This window comes from Denticeps clupeoides, chromosome 20, assembly GCF_900700375.1.
Source record: "Denticeps clupeoides chromosome 20, fDenClu1.1, whole genome shotgun sequence".
Classification (NCBI taxonomy): domain Eukaryota; kingdom Metazoa; phylum Chordata; class Actinopteri; order Clupeiformes; family Denticipitidae; genus Denticeps; species Denticeps clupeoides.
In genome coordinates, this window is record NC_041726.1 from 7,758,493 (window position 1) to 7,776,444 (window position 17,952).

The following is a 17,952-nucleotide window of genomic DNA, read 5'->3' on the forward strand; positions in this document are numbered from 1 at the left end:
ATGCAGGTGACTGTCAGATTTACCTGCCACTCCAGCCCCCCCTCGTGGAATGTCTCAGTGACATCAAGGCTTGGTTTGCCCACAACTTTCTATGTCTTAATGAGGGTAAAAAAAATGTAAAGTTTTACCAGCTCCAACTCGTGGTCACTTAAATCCAGGGGGGACAAGTCTCATCTTAAGACCTACTATTACTCTCTGGCTTTTAACGTGTCGTGAGTAGTGTGGACCTCTGTGTAAATATTCTTAAATATTGTTTTTATTACTTTTATGGTTTTAGGACGTAATTTTAGTTAATTTTAAATCTCGTTTTATGCATCTTATTCAGATTTTTTGTCTTTTTGTGCAGCACTTTGGAAACCGTTTTAGTTGTTAAAATGTGCTATATAAAGTTGGATTGGATGCCTTGTTTTTTGTACCTTCACTAATATCAATATTTTTGCAAAAAAATCGATTTATTCTACAGGTTTTTCAAAATAATAACGACAATATAATTTTTTTTAAATTTTGTATGCTGCCGATTATCGTACCGCATCGTCTAACATCGCGTCGTAAGGCGCCGTCTCCAAGCAACGGCACCTTCGGACCCCGCGGCAAGACTACGACTCCCATGATGCAAAGCGGCGCGGCGCTCGCCGCTGCCCGTCGCTCCGCCCCGATGTCCGCGGAGGCGTGGAGCTTGCGGGCTGCGCTCGGCGGCGAACCGGCCGTCTGCTGGCATGTCGGGCTGATGTGCGCGGTCTGAGCCCCCGGAACCGGACCAAGCGGACCCGAGCCGGTCCCGGTCTGGCCGCGATTCCCCTCGCCTACCCCGCGTTCCGTGGACGGTCGTTTCTGGTGAGTGGGGTCTGTTCGCGTCTCGTTTTTTTTTTCTTTTGGCGCAGAATGACAGAGGCGCGTTAAAAGACATTAAAAAAAAAAACCCAACTTGGCCGGTTTTGTTCCGCATCGCGTTAATAATTTTAAAACCGGGGGAAACGCGCCTGCCGGGGGGACTTCAAAACCCGCAACAGTTCCTAGTGGCGCTGGGTAAAAAAAAGGCGTCAAGAGCCTGCTTTTATTTCAGCGACAGGGACCTTATGTTCTGTTCTCTTTTTTTAAATCTAGAAAATCAAAGTTGCATTCGTCTTGTAGTTACTGGTTTAACTGGGATCTCGTGGGATTGGCTTAAACCCACTGGTTCATGTAAACACCGCTGTGGGATTGGGGTCAGCGCCCTGGCACCTTGTCCTCGAATGCGACGCTTTTTAGTGGCAGAGCCGCCGCAGGGACCCCAGGGGCCAGAGACGTGCCCATCATCATTATCTTCATCATTCCCATCATCATCATCTGCTATGCCAGCCTGAGCTTCATTTGAGGGTCTCCAGGGTTTACAGACCTCCTTCCCCCTGACAATGGGATTAATTCTCTGCGGAAAAACGGCAAATAGCGACACTGTCATTCTTGCAGTACATTTTGGACGTCTGAGGTGCAATTTGAATGATGCATCTGCGGATTTTCAGCAATGGTGGGATATTAAAAACCTGTTGAGACAAAAAGGTCATGAGTCACATGTCCAGGTCGTCTACAACACCTGGAAACAAGCGATGGCTCATCGCTTACGGCAAAATGAAGAAGGGACGTTTGGGACTTCATTCACAACGCATCGTCACCCTCTGGAAGTTTCTCATGCTGTGACATCACCTGTCATTATGTTTTTTTTTAAAACCCCTCCATCCACCGTTTTTTTTAAAGCCGTGGACCTCACATTGGCCGGAGAGGAATGTTTGGACCCAGATAGGTCCTGCGCTGCTTTGCTGAAGGTGACGACTCTGCAGTGGAAAAATCCCGAGTCTGGTACCAAAAAGCGTGGCGTGAAACGGGGCCTTATTTAAACCATGACTGGAGCAGCGATGCCCTTCAACTTATTCTTAAAGGGAAATGCGCCTGTGTGTGTGTGTGTGTGTGTGTGTGTGTATAATATGAGCCAGAGATTCAGCATCTTTGTTCGAGTTTACCCTTCGGCCGAGATGAGCGGCGTTGGATTATTTGCACGTCTGTGCGGATATTTGCTGTTACTGGGATTGGGCGCCCTGGGGGGGGGGTGACGCTTAATCCGAAAAAAGGGGCTTTAGGACACAATAGGCCCGACACTTTCCAACGCCACATTATCGTCCTCAATCTGTGCGCCTTCACGCAGCCCTTTCCCTCTTTTGTTGTTTTTTGTTCCGCCGCTCGCCTGGCGGAAGGGGTTAAAAGACCAGATGCGCGTCGCGGCGCGTCGCCGAGCGTATTAAAACGCTCTCGGCCCGTTGCCGCGCGGTGGGGCGAGAGCAAGTGCAGAGAATGTTTTCAACGTTGCGATGCACGGCGAGCGTTCACGGAGCTTATTATTCCGCTTCAGCAGCACGACCGTCCCGGGCGGCCTACAAATGATTGTAGTTTTGGGGACGCCTGTCCCGGAGGACTAATTCCAGGGTTGAAAGCGCAACACTGGGACCAACCACTGACGTCAATGTACGCCTGGTTTATTATTATAATTTTTTTTTGAAAGCCACGTACATGCACGCTTCATATAACAGAATTGCGCTCCTACAACCGTTTGTTTCCGAAAGTCTCTTATTGTAATATTGTGACTACGATGAAACCGAGATGAATCGCATTGCACTTTGACATTTTGTTTTTCTGTATTAATTGCTGGCTAGTCACACGGACGGTCAATGTTAATAAAGTTTATTAGAAACCTCCGCGTGCAGAAGTACCGGCGAAGTAAATCTACTGTTCCTGAACACATGCAGCACCTGGCAGTTTACACACCCCCGGAGATGGAAATGCCTCGGGCCGGGACCATTAAAGAAAGTTTCACTTCCAGCAGCCGGAACTAAGTTCCTCGGGCGGGTTTTCACGCGCTTGGCCAACAGATGCCACCTTTTTAGTTTTTTTCTCCGATTCGTGATTAATTCTTAGCTGGCGAGCGCGATAAACAGTTGACCGGAGGACAATGAACTGGCCGTCCTGGGGACCGCGGCTCTGTCCCCCGTAAACGGCAGCATGAGAGCGAGAAACGCGGAACCGACGCGGCGAAAACAGAAGCGGGGAAAGACGGTGGCGCTTGTAGAAAGGCCAACATGTGAGATGTTGCAATTTATGACCATTTTCACCATCAGTCACCCTGGTTTCATTGACTTTCTAAATATTACACACACACACACACACACACACATATTAATATATATGTGTGTGTGTGAATGGGAGAATTTAAAATTCATGCGGCATCTTAAATACGTCCCTCGAGCCCATATTGCGTAGTGATATCAAGGCGCCTGTAGTTGGCGTTTGTGTGAAACCGGCGGGGTTGTCTGCGTGCTTTTTTGATTAAAGGGCGGGACACGCTGGCACCGGAGACGGCGACCGTGAGCCGTTATTTAAAGCTGCAGCCGGCGCGCAGTCGGGCGAATCCCCTTGAGAAGACGCTGAGACCGGATCCGGCGGCTAATGGCACTCGTGCTTTTTATCTCTTTCTTTCTTTTTTATTAAACGTTCTCTAGACGTGTTTGTCGGGACGTGGCGAAGCCGTCTCGTCCCACCTTGCGTGCCGCGCTCTGTTATCAGGACAGTCCCCATAGCAATTTCCCCGGGATGACGGGGAGGTTCGGTCCCAGCTCCTGATTGCTGTTTTGTTGACTCCGTTTCACCCCCCCTCCGCCCCCCCAATGGAAATTGCCTCTTTGCAGTCGACGGTCCGTAGAGGGGATTGTGGGATTGCTAAAGAGGGGTCCCTCTGTGGGGGGACGGCGGTGGCCCCGGCGGGAATACATGCTTTGAAGTAGGGCTGAATGATTTTAAGCAAAAAAAAATGGCAAATTAACTTACAATTATTCTCCACATTTCGTGTATTAAGAACCATAGCGTAACCGTACATTGAAATGTGAGCCGCGAGTATGCTAGTTACGGCCTTGCTTGTGTTTAAGTGGGCGTGGCTTTGACATGGGACACACGCCGGCCGAAAAATGGCTGATCTCGGAAGCTGAGCAGGGCCGGGCCTGGTCAGCACGGGGATGGGAGACCGCCTGGGAATACCACGTGCTGTAAGCTTTGGCTTTAGGGCAGCGGTGGCCTAGCGGTTAAAGAAGCGGGTTGCCGGTTCGAATCCCGATCCGCCAAGGTGCCACTGAGCAAAGCGCCGTCCCCACACGCCGCTCCCCGGGCGCCTGTCATGGCCGCCCACTGCTCACCGAGGGTGATGGTTAAAAGCAGAGGACACGTTTCGTTGTATTTCACAATGACGCTCGCTTCACTTCCACATTCATCTGATTGGTCTATCGTACAGGGACATCAGCGCAACGCGATTGGATACGGGGGAGGCGTGGCTCAGGAGCGTGACGGTTAGGGTTCCGCCGGGTGCGGCGCCGAGCCCAGCACAGGTCACAGTTGGACTAGGTGGGTCTCAGTCACGTGCTTGTTGGAGGAGAGCGTTGCAGAGAGTCTGTGTTGTTCGGGTTTTTACCGCGATCTCATGAGGATGAGTGCGTTTGTTGAACTTTGACCGACGCGTCGAGGCGGCCACGTACTCCGAAACACGAAGCGGGAACGGATGAAGCAGATATGATCGGCGTCTGAGTGTCGGTAGAACTGCAACACCACAGCATCAGAAAACCACGTGTTGGGCGCGTTGAACGGCGCTTTGGGGAGGTGAATCTCGCGGCGAACTTGGTTGTACTGTCTGAACACAGACACAGTCGTCTGGCCACGCTCCGCCCATTCGGCTGCGTTCGCCCGGCCCCGTTCTCCCACCGCGCCCTCGCTGCAGCTGCCGCTCTTCTGCCCGCCCCCCCAGCGCCCCAGTCGCTCGCTCACCGACCGTCTCCGGCCCGCCCAGCAATGCTGACGGTAACCGGTGAAGCGCGGTTGCGCCGGTGCATTTATTAAAGCCGCGATTTCGGTCGGATTTCGATATATCGGTCGGCCGTACCGAGAACAGGTTCTGAGGTTCCTGCTTCATTCTGCGTGAAGGATTTTGTTCTGCTGTTTTGCAGCGATGCGGCTGCCGCTGCTGATGGTGTTGAGCACTGCGCCCCTGCAGCGGTGACGCAGCGGGGCGCTCTGGGAGGGGTTGCTGGGTGACACACACTGAGAGCTAATGTCACACACCGCTGGAACAGAACACTGCAGTGCAATTCTGTGTGTGTGTGTGTGTGTGTGTGTGTGTGTGTGTATCTGAGGTGGATAATTCTGTCTCTTTGGCTACAGTACAGGCCAAAAGTTTGAACACACATTCTCATTCAATGTTTTCTTTATTTTCATGACCATTCACGTTGGTAGATTCTCACTGAAGGCATCACAACTATGAATGAACACATGTGGAGTTATGTACTTAACAAAAAAAGGTGAAATAAGTGAAAACATGTTTTATATTCTAGTTGCTTTACTCTGATTACTGCTTTGTACACTCTTGGCATTCTCTCGATGAGCTTCAAGAGGTCGTCACCTGAAATGGTTCTCCAACAGTCTTGAAGGAGTTCCCAGAGGTGTTTAGCACTTGTTGGGGTCCAGCTCACCCCAAACCATCTCGACTGGGTTCAGGTCCGGTGACTGTGGAGGCCAGATCTCCACTTTTTGTTAAGTACATAACTCCACATGTGTTCATTCATAGTTTTGGTAAATAATGTTTCTTTAAATACACGGGTGACCGTACCATCTGCTTCTGTGTGACCAGTGTTAATTTTACCGGTGGACAAAGCTTTCATTTGATATGCATATCTCAATTTTGCCCAAAATGTCACTTACGCCCATAAGGCATGTCATTAAAACAACAAGTAAAATTCTGAAACATTGTTCATTTGAAAGACGTGTTTTCAGCATTGGAGTGTGTGCATCTTCCCCAGTGGGAGGTTCTAGCGGCAGCAGGGTGAAGGGTCAGCCGTCATGTGCTGCCCCGGCCGACGGCAGAACCACGTCAGCGCACCAGAGACGCAAAATACATGCTTTTATTTCCCCGTTTCCCCGCGGCCAAGATGCGATGTTTCTAATTCTGCCAAACACGCCCGCGTCCGACGATAAGCGGAGTGACGCGCGCGCAGGGCCTCCATCGATTGGTGGGGTCTTTATCTTTAACTTGGATCCGGTCACTCGGCTGGACCACCGTGACTGGTGGTCTTTTAAAAAAAAAAAATTGTAATTGCCCTCTGTATTCTACGCAAATCCCACTTTTCACGATTAAGTGGGCCCTCCCACTTCCCTTTCCCGCAGCCATTTTACCAGGAAATGGGGTGGGGTGCTATCAGGCAGAGGCATATTAATAAAAAAAAAGGAAATACTTAGGAGATCGAGGTCAGCGTTCCGCCTCGGCGGTGGGGCACGTGATAACAATACCCTTGAAGGCGGCGGCGGCGGCGGCAGAAGAGGAAAGGGAAGGTGGCGGGGAGAACAGGGAACTTCTGAACACGGGGAGAAGAACGTGAAGAGGCTGCGGCGGAGGGCAGAGACTCGTGGCCCCCGATGATGAAGCGCCACCGCGAAAGATACCCATCAGCCCCCCGCGCGCGCTGCAATGGGCCTGAAACCCCAGCCGGCGGGAGCGCCTCGTCTCATTGGCTGCCCTGTCGGTGCTGCGGCGGCGTGGACCGTGACCGGAGCTAAATTGATGCGATTAGGGGGCCGTTTGGGCCGCATTGTTTTCTCATTTGTTGCTTCTCAGCCCGGTGCTTTCGCTCCGGGTTTGTTGCCTGACGTTAGAGACATTAGTCACCCGTTCACTCAGCCGCTCTTTTTCAACCGGGAATCTGCCATGGCCTTGTGGAGGCCATGCTCAAAATGCCAAAGCTGTAATCGGGGGCTTGGAGACCCCCTCAATGAATGAAGAGCTGAACAAAAGGACTTTTTTTTCATTATTAGGCACTAACTGGAATAAATGAGTGTTTATTGTCAGGCTAATTTTCTCTGGAATGTCTCTTCAAGGGCCTCAAACTTAATGAAAATGGCCCTTCGGGTCATGATTTTGGGTCTTTGTATATATTTCAAGACAACATAACATAATACAACATGTATTGTAGGTTGCCATGTCTGACTTACAAAACCTCGGTGAGAAAATCTAAGATGAAAGAAACCCAAATACAATAAGAGAACTGGCTGGTGTTTTCTTTATTTTCATGACCATTTACGTTGGTAGATTCTCACTGAAGGTATCAAAACTATGAATGAACACATGAGGAGTTACGTACTTAACAAAAAAAGGTGAAATAACTGAAAACCTGTTTTATATTCTTACTGCTTTGCACACTCTTGGCATTCTCTCGATGAGCTTCAAGAGGTCGTCACCTGAAATGGTTCTCCAACAGTCTTGAAGGAGTTCCCAGAGGTGCTTAGCACTTGTTGGTCCAGCTCACCCCAAACCATCTGGACTGGGTTCAGGTCCGGTGACTGTGGAGGCCAGGTCTCCATGTGTTCATTCATAGTTTTGATGCCTTCAGGGAGAATCTATGTAAATAACATCTATGTAAATGGTCATGAAAATAAAGAAAACATTGAAGGAGAAGGTGTATCCAAACTTTTGGCCTGTACTGTACATCATTTCGCACCACGACCAATGAAACAAGGCCAAGAAGGGTCAGGGAATACATATCAAAGTACATATTATGCTTTTTACAGCTCTCAGCCAGGAGCTGCCTGAGATAGTCATGTTGGGATTATTTTTTTTTCTTTTAGGTATTAAGTTTGAGTGTTTGGTACCCAGGAACTTGACTACAAAACTATCTTCTTATTGTAATTGGTTTAAGGAACGACTTTGTTGTTGGACCAGCGATTCAGGAACCGTCTTCTTAAAGATCCCCATTTGAGCCGTGCAGTTCTGGTCCTAATCTGGCTTTCTTATCGCGCAGTGAAGTGAAAAGTAGTCACGCCGGAGGTACAGGAGAGGGTAGATGGGATTATTTTAATACACGCCAATGTGATTATGCAAGTGAAGAATGCCGTCTTGCTCTCTCTCTCTCTCTCTCTCTCCCATCTAAATGAGCCCCGGCCGTCCAAGTCATTTATCACTCGGCCTCCGACTCACAGGTCTTGAAAATGTTTCGTTCTTTCTTTCCCTCCTTTGTATTTATAAGTGACTGAATAATTTCATCATTTTGTCACACCAGTTGTGATTCTAAAGCTCTAGCACAGGAAAGAGAGGAGCTCTGGACCCCCAATGAAATATAGGACTTTTTTAATTACCTCTGAAACATGGTTTTCTCTTATTTTTAAAAATGTTGGGGCACGGTCACCCCGAAGAAGGGGCAGATTCTTCACAACGGGAGTGGGAAAGATGGAGGAGAGGAGATTTCAGAACTGGAGATAACTGGAAAAGATAACGAGACGGAATGGATGAGGAATGAATGGGTGCCGAGCGGAGTGCTGTGCGGTGGGGGTTGGAAGGAGGATGGGCTGTTCGCCCCGCTGCAGAGCGCCTCGGACCACCCGGCCGATCAGCAACTGAACGCACATCGGGAGCGGGGCAGTGACTCAGGCATGAAAACATTTCGCCAGAAGGAGCAGGAGAAATGCGCAGCAGAGCTTGTTAAAGGAGGAGCCGGCGGGCAGGAGATTAAGGAGGACGTCTCGGGGTGAGTAAACACACGGCCGGCAGAGCTGGAAAGGGGGTCTCTGCCACAGGAAACGGTCGGAAAATCTCAGACGTTCTTTTCGACCAGAGGATTCTTGAGAATTCCGTCAGAAACGGGAAGAACCTGACTCCACGATTGGAGGTGCAGAGCAGATGAAAGTGATACGGACGATGGTAGAGGACGATCACCATATCTGTGCCTAACCCATCAATAGTTTGGATGTCGTGTCATTATCGACATTCCAAATATGGGAGGATATTTGTCCATCCTTCCAGTAGAGGAACGGGGAATCTTTTCTGCTGTTCCATAAACGACGTTCCAAGCTTGCGTCCAATTTAAGTGTTAAAAACGGAGGGAAATCCAGGACTTTGAAGCCACAGCCAACCTTAGCCAGGGGGAGTTGGGTTTCTCGCATTCCTGCCTGTCCCAGATGCTGAGTTCATGCATCACGGGGACGGCCCCTTGGGTGAGCGTCCACGGCCCGGCTCCTGTGTTCCAAGGCTCTGAACTGGTCTGGAGTGACTCCCTGCCCTGTGGCGGCGCACCAGTAACAGGTCTGTGGGTGCTACTCCTTCTGTGGGCCGCCCTCATTAGCAGAGGAGTTGAAAGGGAAAAGTCCCACATCCCCCCACCGCGTCTACATTCCGCCCCAGCTGTTACAGCCGCTGCGGTGTCGCCAAGCGGAAATAATTGACTCCCGAAAGTTTTGGAGAGCATCTGCAGCCCCGGAGCCCCGCTGTGGCGATGGGGCCGATTTAGCGGGAGCCATTATGTGTCACAAAGTGGAAGCAACTGTTGGGAGGAACATGGCTTTGCAGACTGATGTGCCTGAAGACCACAGAGCTTTCTTTTTTTGGTGCAGCGGTGTAGACCAGGGTCATGAAAGTCCAGTACATTTACATTTACAGCATTTACCAGACGCCCTTATCCAAAGCGACTTATAATCAGTAGTGACAGGGACAGTCCCCCCCTGGAGCAACTTAGGGTTAAGTGTCTTGCTCAGGGACACAATGGTAGTAAGTGGGGTTTGAACCTGGGTCTTCTGGTTCACAGGCGAGTGTGTTACCGACTAGGCTACTACCACCCTTGGCAAAGTACAAATCTGGGCTCACAAATGTACCAGACCGGAGCTTTGGGTTGTGGAGAAGAGCATATAAGACTGGAGTTCCGGTCTTCTTGGTGCAGGACCGTAGGGGTAATCACTACACCACCGAGGCACCAAAGAGCAAATTGCAATTTTTTTTGAGTTGATCGGTTGCTCGGGGCGGATGACTGATAGTTCCTGCCCTCCTGGCTTCTCTGATTGATTTGTCTGGTCGGGTTGGGTGCCGGACGCTGACAGTTCCGGCTAATAGCCTTCCCTGGTGGTAGACGACTCAATTGATGTCCGGTGTTTGGCGTTATTTTTTATTTTTTTTGGAGAGTGAAGAATGGAGTCTAATCCAGTCACACGGTGCTCTGTGGGTGATGGCGGACCAGAAGCTGTGGTCGGTGGAACTGGGAAGCAGTCTACTATCGCCGCAGTCAGCGTTAAAGATGTTCATTTTTTGAGGAACCTTTGGGTACGGTTGCGTTATTTGCTGTTACTGAGATTGTTCTAAATGCTGCTTGGTTTGGATATCCTTTGCAGCTGTAGCCATCTCGATACCGAGGTTTATGGGAGATTGTGTTTTTTAGGAGGGTCTGTAAAGCCGTCTTCCTTTCTTTTGAGTGGAGCCAACAATAAGAGAGCTGAATCTAGGGAGCAGCCGAGGATTAGATGTCCTTTTCTCGAACCAAATCAAGCATTGTTTTTCTGTGATGCACAGAACTTTCCCTAAAAAAAAACAATCCTGCCACAACCTTGCATTACATGAAATAGAAACGGAATCAAGCCATTTACTATTGCAAAAAACCTCTTGACTTGCTTGGCCGAACAGGCACCGCTAAGCATCGATTGTTCTGGTTTTTAGTAGTGGATTGTAGTAGAAACCCCTTTGGCCACATCATAGCCTGGGTGGTCCCAGCTTAGCGCTCATCACCCTATAGCCAACCCCTGCCGGGAGATCAGCCCGCCCTGGTAAGTGATTTCATGGTCCGAGTCCATGAGTACTGATTATTGGACACATCTGTGGGATCTGTCCTTAGGTTAGTGTCTGCTCTTCCTTTTCATTAATGTTATTACAGCATTACAGCAATGTTATTACAGTTATTACATTCCTGGCATGATCAGGGATGGTAGCACGTTTCAGAAATGTTTTTCTCAATTGTCACCGGCCAGTTTTTTTTTTTTTTTTTTTAATCCATTATGAGTCTTAGATGCAGTTTGTCTGTCGTTGGCCTGTTGGCCTGTTGGCCTGTTGCGATATTAATCTGAAATGTTTCTGAGCTTTCGTTTCCAGACATCAAATGACGTTTGCGGTTTCATTTTCCTGTTCTGGTGGGACTGCGTGCATTAGCAAATATCATTATGATGCATTAGCGATCATTAACGTTGACAAACATCCGCAGAGTAATGTTATCATGAAAAATGAATGCATAGGATTTCTCTCTCAAAAAAAAAAAGTGAACTGATTGTCATTGTGATGCACAGCACACAGTGCGCACAACAAAATGTGTCCTCTGCTTTTAACCATCACCCTTGGTGAGCAGTGGGCAGCCATTACAGGCGCCCGGGGAGCAGTGTGTGGGGATGGTGGTTTGCTCAGTGGCACCTTGGCGAATCAGGATTCGAACCGGCAACCTTCTGATTACAGGGCCGCTTCCCTAACCGCTAGGCCACCACTGCCCCTTGTGGGCTATTTAGGCGATAATCCCAAGATCTTCTACACATTTTTCGGATTGTCTCATGCAAATGTGTGCAATGCACGTGAACTAGAGGAGCGGAAAAAGGATCTGAAAAAGCGGGCTATATAGTAAGAATATTCCCTGCATTGCTGTGCCGCAGGTGGAGAAAGATGCCAGAGTTTTTTTTTTTTTAATTTGCAATAATGATTTTTTAGCGTCGTCACACAGTGCACCTCTCCTGGGAAAAATTGTACAGAATCAGGCTCTGTACTGTTGGCTTGAAACTGCAGGGCCTGCACTTTCTCGGCCCTCTCCCGCTTTTTCGAGGGCTTTTAATAAGCATCACAGGAGGGAGGCTCATTTTACTCTCTCGCCACACGTCCTCAGCTCAGAGAGAGCAACATCAAAGCTGCTTTCCATATTCTGCACTGCCGGTGACTCCTGGTGACCTTCTACATCTGTTTCATGCGGCACATGTGGACCTCAAGTGAAGGAACTTCATTATTTCAGATATTTTATTTTGTAGGACTGTGAACAACTTTTCAGAGCAACAGCAAGGAATAAAAGTTATGATAGCGTAACCTGGGGAGAAAAAACACCGAAGATGTTCTGCAAGGAACAAACAGAGTACGGTCTTTCTCTCCGGGCTAGACAAGTGAACACAAAGCCCAGTGGGGCTTTGGCTCGGAACAAAGTCCACTTGAGCACAGAGGAAGCTCCGGCTGGCGAGGAGCCGGACGATTTCAATGGCTTCGTCTCGGAGCCGAAACAATGGAGGCAAAAAAAACTCGCTTTAAACGCTGCGGAGGGCTGTTACTGTCTGGGGGTCCCACAGCCCCCCAGGTGTCAGAGAGCAAAACAAGCACTGGCTTCAAAAGCACTTTCTAGGCCAGATTTGTACTTTTACTATGAACAAAAATAGCCAAAATTATTCAGTGCTATCATTTTGGTTGTCGATGTTACTCTTTTTTTTTATTTTTATATATATATATATATATATATATATATATATATATATATATATATATATATATATATATATATATATATATATATATATGTGTGTGTCCACCTCAAACAGTGAATGTGAGTGTTTTTGTCATTGTGATTAGGTCCATTTGTATCACAATGTTATATTTTTTATATATATAATTTATATCGCAACTATATTATACCATATCGCACATCCCTACTTGATATATGTGTTGTTATTAAGATATATTATAATAAATTAAACAGAGTTCTGCGCTTATTCCCACAACTGTTCCTTCACAATACTACTGTGGTCTGTCCGGAGCAACTGGTCAGCTCAGTAGAACAAACTCGTGCCAAACTAGAACAGTTGCGTTTTTTTTTTCCTACCCAACAGGCTCTCTTGGGGTCTTAGTTCAGCCCTTTCCCAGTCTGCGTTTTAATGTCTGCCTTCCGTGTCGGTGTGAGGGGAAGAGTTTGGTTTTTGGGGTCATTCCCCCGGTGGGGGGAACAAATTCTTCCGATGGCCCGCGTGCCGCATTCCCATGATGCCTCTGGGATCCCCTCGGTATATTCCCTGCGAGGACCGCTGCCCCCCAGTTTATTCTTAGGTGCTGAAGGAATGTTGCCGATATGGCCCGATGAGAACTTCCTCACCATCCGGGCGGTTTAAAGCCTCGCCTTGCTCCCCCCTCCAGCTGCTACTCTGACCCTGGACAGGGTCCCCTCCAGAGACCCTCTCTGCCCCTCTCAGCCTTCATCAGGAGCAATGCTGACAGCGAAGATGGCCGCTGGATGGCCATCTGTCATCCTCCAGGGATGATATGCAGGCGGGCAGCTGAGGCTTGTGTGTGTGTGTGTGTGTGTAGTGTCTGATCAATAATCCTGTCACATTCACAGGCATGCAGTGTGTGTGTGTGTGTGTGTGTGGGAGAACGTGTAAGGTCATATGTTTTCACTTTGCGGGAGGATTTGACCGCGTCTTAAATTCCTGTTCCCAGTAGACGAGGATCTAAACTCCCATCGTGCAGCTTTTTCCATCAGTCCCCCCTTCCAGTTACTTTATTACAACCCGAAGGTACGTTTTGTTTGCAGTAGCGAGTCCTCACCTTTTTTTTTTTTTTGGTGTGTCCTCCTCCCTCTCTCTTACCGGCTCAGCTTTACTTCTAGCTGACAGACTCCTTTCCTTTGAAAGGTGCACCACGTACAGTTCTAAGCGGAAAACGTTGCAAGATAATCCGCAGAACGCTGTGACTGCAGCTCCTGACGGAGGTTGCGGGCCGTTCAGAAAGGAATTATGAGCGCTGCGGCCCGTCATATTTCACTCAGGAAGCTTTCGGGGGGCTGGCGGAGCTCTGAAAGCGCTGCGGTCGGAGCGATGGCCTGTTGGGGTGGAGTGGTGGACGGAGGTGTTGGTGTCCTTGAGAGAAGCCTCGTTCACCGTGCAGTAAGAGGGACATACGGGTTATTGATTTGTTGGTTACGTGGGTTTCATTTTTCACCCCTGCGCAGTTCTCAGCGGCTCCAGCAGAAGATATAAACCGGGGAGGGGGCTGGTTGTGTGTGTGTGTGTGTGTGTGTGTGTGTGTGTATATATCACCGTATATAACCGTATATAACACCATCTCATCACTACTGCTTTATAATGCTGCTGCTGCTTCAATGGGTTCACACTTTCAATGAAGTTGCCGCTCATCAGTGACACCGACAGTTTTCATCGGAAAAAGTGGGACGGAAAACACCCTCCATTTTGAATGCGGTAATAAATGCCGCAGGTTTTTATTTCCCTGTATTGATATTGTCCTTGAAACATCAAATCAGAATTATGATTCTGTATCGCCAATCATAGTAGGCATCTAGTCTAATTCATCACTGTCTCCTGCTGCACCGAATACCAAAACGGCTCCATCTTAGTCTCCATAACCGCCACAGAGTAGGGGCGTCCAGGGGCAGTGGTCGCCTTTCTGGTCAGTGGTGGCCTAGCGGGGCAGTGGTGGCTTAGCGGTTGCCGGTTCGAATCCCAATACATCAAGGTGCCACTGAGGTGCCACTGAGCAAAGCACCGTCCCCACACACTGCTCCCCGGGCGCCTGTCATGGCTGCCCACTGCTCACCAAGGGTGATGGTTAAATGCAGAGGACACATTTCACTGTGTGCACCGTGTGCTGTGCTGCAGTGTTTCACAATGACAATCACTTCACTTTATCACTCTTTTGACTGGTAGTGTGTTGCTCTCTATTCTAAACATAACAAACTAGATTTTTATTGTAATGCTGCCTTGTGAATCGACCTTCGTATGAAAACTGCGAGTAAAAAAACATGTTTAATGCACGAGAACGCCTGTCGCTACAGCGATAGCCTCTTGTGATTTGACATGTTGCCAGGTCCCGTGTTTGAGTTTGTAAGGGCTCAATGACGTAACTGTATAATCAAGGTCCCTAGAGTTGACATTTGACCCAGCCCCTCTCCCCCCTCCCCCGCCCCACAGTTCGGTCCAGGAGGGACAAAAATCCATACCGTCCGTCCGTCCGTAAATGGCTGAGCCTGCGGGGAGCATGACCCGTCCACCACCCCCACCGGCTAAATTATTCCGCCCCGCCTTAGCGGCACGCTCGCTGGTCTCTGGGTAAGCGGCTCGTTTCTGTTCTTCCTGTCGTTTGCAAGTTATTCTCGATTTTGATTTCATTTTAAAATGTAAATAGTGAAAGTCACATGACCAGAGGCCCTTCTGATTGAATATGAATTGACAAAATTGTCTGCTCCACTGCATCCTGATGTGGCCGCGTAACCGTTATTCCGTTTGGTCCATATTTTATCATATGTTTATGCGCTCGCCATTGTCTGAAGCGGCATAATGCAGCAGGGCCCCCGTGTGATGGGCGGGGTCGAAACAAAAGCGCCATGGACTCTCCGACATAGGAAAGGTCAGTGACCACCCCCCCCCCAGCCCCCAGCTCCCTTCTTCCGCCTCGTCCCCTGCCCCTCGCGGTCCGTCCCGTCTCCCGTCGGACCCGCTGTGGAGGCATGTGCTGAAGGTCCCGCACACACCCGACCCGATATCAACCCGCGTTCAAAAAAGACCCCGCCCCCCCCAGCCTGGTCTCAACCACATCGGGATGAGTTCAGCCCCAACATCCCCAGCGGGCGGGTGTGCCTTGTAAAGAGGTGTCGCTTTCCCCAATTCATCTGTCCATCGTCTCTCCTCCGCCTGCAGGACTCCTGGGCTCTGTGGTGTATTAATGGTGTGTGTGTGTGTGTGTGTTTGTGTGTGTGTGTGTGTGCATGCTTAATTCCTTGCTGCATTCAGGATCAGATACATGATGCTATATGAAAGATGATCAAGTGTTTTCCAAAGCTGTGTTATATTCCTTTGGGATATTCGTGTGTGTATGTATGTGTGTATGTATGTGTGTGTGTGTGTGTGTCTCTGTATGTTAATCCAATTATCCGTCCTCATACTCTGCTCATCAGAGAGCCGCTCGGTGCCGCGGTATCGTTTGCTAATCTCTTGCTCGCATTGAAGAGTTGTCTTTGGATCTCTCTCTCTCTGTCTCTCTCACACACACACACACACACACACACACACACACACTCACACACTCTTCCACCTGCTTTATCAGTGCTTCTGTCTTTCAGGCTCTTTATAGAACTGAACCTTGCAGCGTTCGACGCGCTTGGCTTCTCTCGGCCGCCATCATTAGTCCGCGTGGCCGGTTTTCCACCAATCCGGACATTTGACCGGTAGCGTCTGTGCGGTTGGTTCCTCAGCAGACGAGGAAAACGTCTGAGGAAAGAATTCCTTTCTTTCACGGTGGGACTTAGTGGGACGGTCTCCACCTCTGTTACATTCTGTTTTGGAACCGTTTCCTGCTGTTTGCAGTTTGTACGGTTCCACGGGTTCCATCTGACCAGGTTGAACTGAACTCACATCTGGATCAGACAGGGGACGTGGAAAGAAGAAGAAAGGATAAGAACGAGTAGGACGAGAAGCGCCGTCCCCACACACTGGTCCCCGGGCGCCTGTCATGGCTGCCCTCTGCTCACCACGGGTGATGGTTAAAAGCAGAGGACACGTTTCGCCTTTTTAAAGTCCACGACTAGGCTTCACCCTACTGACCGACGGCCAACTGACCCTCGGCGGTTTTAGCGGCTGTGTGGTCGGAAGATTAGTAGCCGCTGAGCTTCCTTTCCTGGTTTTTTTGCGTTGATCCCATTTGGTTCGACGTTCCGGCTCCGCGGTCGAGTGTAAGAAACACGTTTGTGGTGTGTTTGTGTGTCATTTTTGCGGGGTCACAGGGCGGGGAGGAAATGGTGCCTTTTCGTGTGAGGGTCGCGCTAACTCTCGGCGGAGGACGCTGTGGGAGGGGTCAGCAGCTGGAGAGCGGGGGACGTGGTCACAAGGGTGTCTGTATTTCAGCTTGGAGAAGCGTCTCGAAGGACAAACAGCCACTGTTGGCCCTGGCCGGCGCGGCGGAAGCCCTCGGCAAGCCGCCGCTTCCTCAATTCTCCGCTCTAAATATGAGCTGCCGGGCCGGGCGGGGAGGGTTGAGGGTTCGAGCCTGGTGGGTCAGAGAGAGAGAGAGAGAGAGAGAGAAAAGGATAAAGAAACGAGAGCGAGCTGATTGTCCCGGTTGCCATGGCAACGCATTTGATCAACGCTGACCATGTTAATAGCTGCTAGGCTACTGCTGGCCGAGACGGCCTGTCTGGCTGACCCTGACTGGCCGGCAAGGGTGACGTGGTGACACCCGCCAAGCCAGGAGTCCGATCTCTTGTGACAATTCTTACATGACACTAGTTGCACTTCGTTAGTTGCGCGGATGTCTCGAGAGGCTGTGTGTGTGTGGCATGAAACAGGGAACCGCAGTCTGCCCGTTTGAGGCGCTTGCGCCATGACAACTTGAGGCCTTGGCACAGAATGCCGGCTCCTGATTGGCCAGTGGGGCATCTGAGACTCTCGACTGGTCGGCGCGCAGGCTAACAACAGATGACAGCCTTCTGTCTGGCCAGACGAGGGGCGGGGAGAGGTGCCTTAGCCTTCGGGAGGCCTTCTTAACCGCCAGGCTAACAGTTCCGCGCCATTTACCAGACGCCCTTATCCAGAGCGCCTTACAATCAGTGACAGGGACAGTCCCCCCCTGGAGACACTCAGGGTTAAGTGTCTTGCTCAGGGACAGTAAGGTAATAAGTGGGGTTTGAACCTGGGACTTTGTGGTTTTCTGGTTCATAGATGAGTGTATTACACATGAAGCTACTGCACCGCTGTTTTTGTTTTTTATTCCGCAACGTCTTTGCACGTTTTTGCCGTATTTTTCATCATCTTGTAATGATGCGTCAATAACAGAAGCTGCTGAACAAATTCCCAACTGTGCGGCTCCTCCACACGGCATCAGATTATTTATTCTGGAAATGCCTCCCTCATCTCCCTGAGAATCTTCCACAGGAAGCTTTCTCAGGAGCGGCGTCCAAAAAAGTCCTCGCGGGGCCCCGCACACACACACACACACACACACACACACACACACATGCACGCGCACACGCACAAACACATACACACAAACGCACACAGACACACACACGCACACGGACACACACACGCACATACCAACGCACACACACACACACACACACACATGCA

At 49.7% G+C, this 17,952-nt stretch overlaps 1 protein-coding gene across 2 annotated transcripts in view; it reads left to right on the top strand.

Annotated features, from left to right (window-relative positions):
- The first annotated feature begins 651 nt into the window (after positions 1-651).
- pag1 (phosphoprotein membrane anchor with glycosphingolipid microdomains 1) overlaps positions 652-17,952 on the top strand; it is a 29,613-nt gene continuing 12,312 nt past the window's right edge. The window contains exon 1 of one of the 2 annotated variants that reach the window (XM_028964610.1): positions 652-834. The gene's annotated coding sequence lies outside the window, so the exon portion shown is untranslated. Of the gene's footprint in view, positions 835-8,398; positions 8,577-17,952 lie in introns of those variants that run through there. The other variant, XM_028964612.1, reaches the window with a different exon arrangement.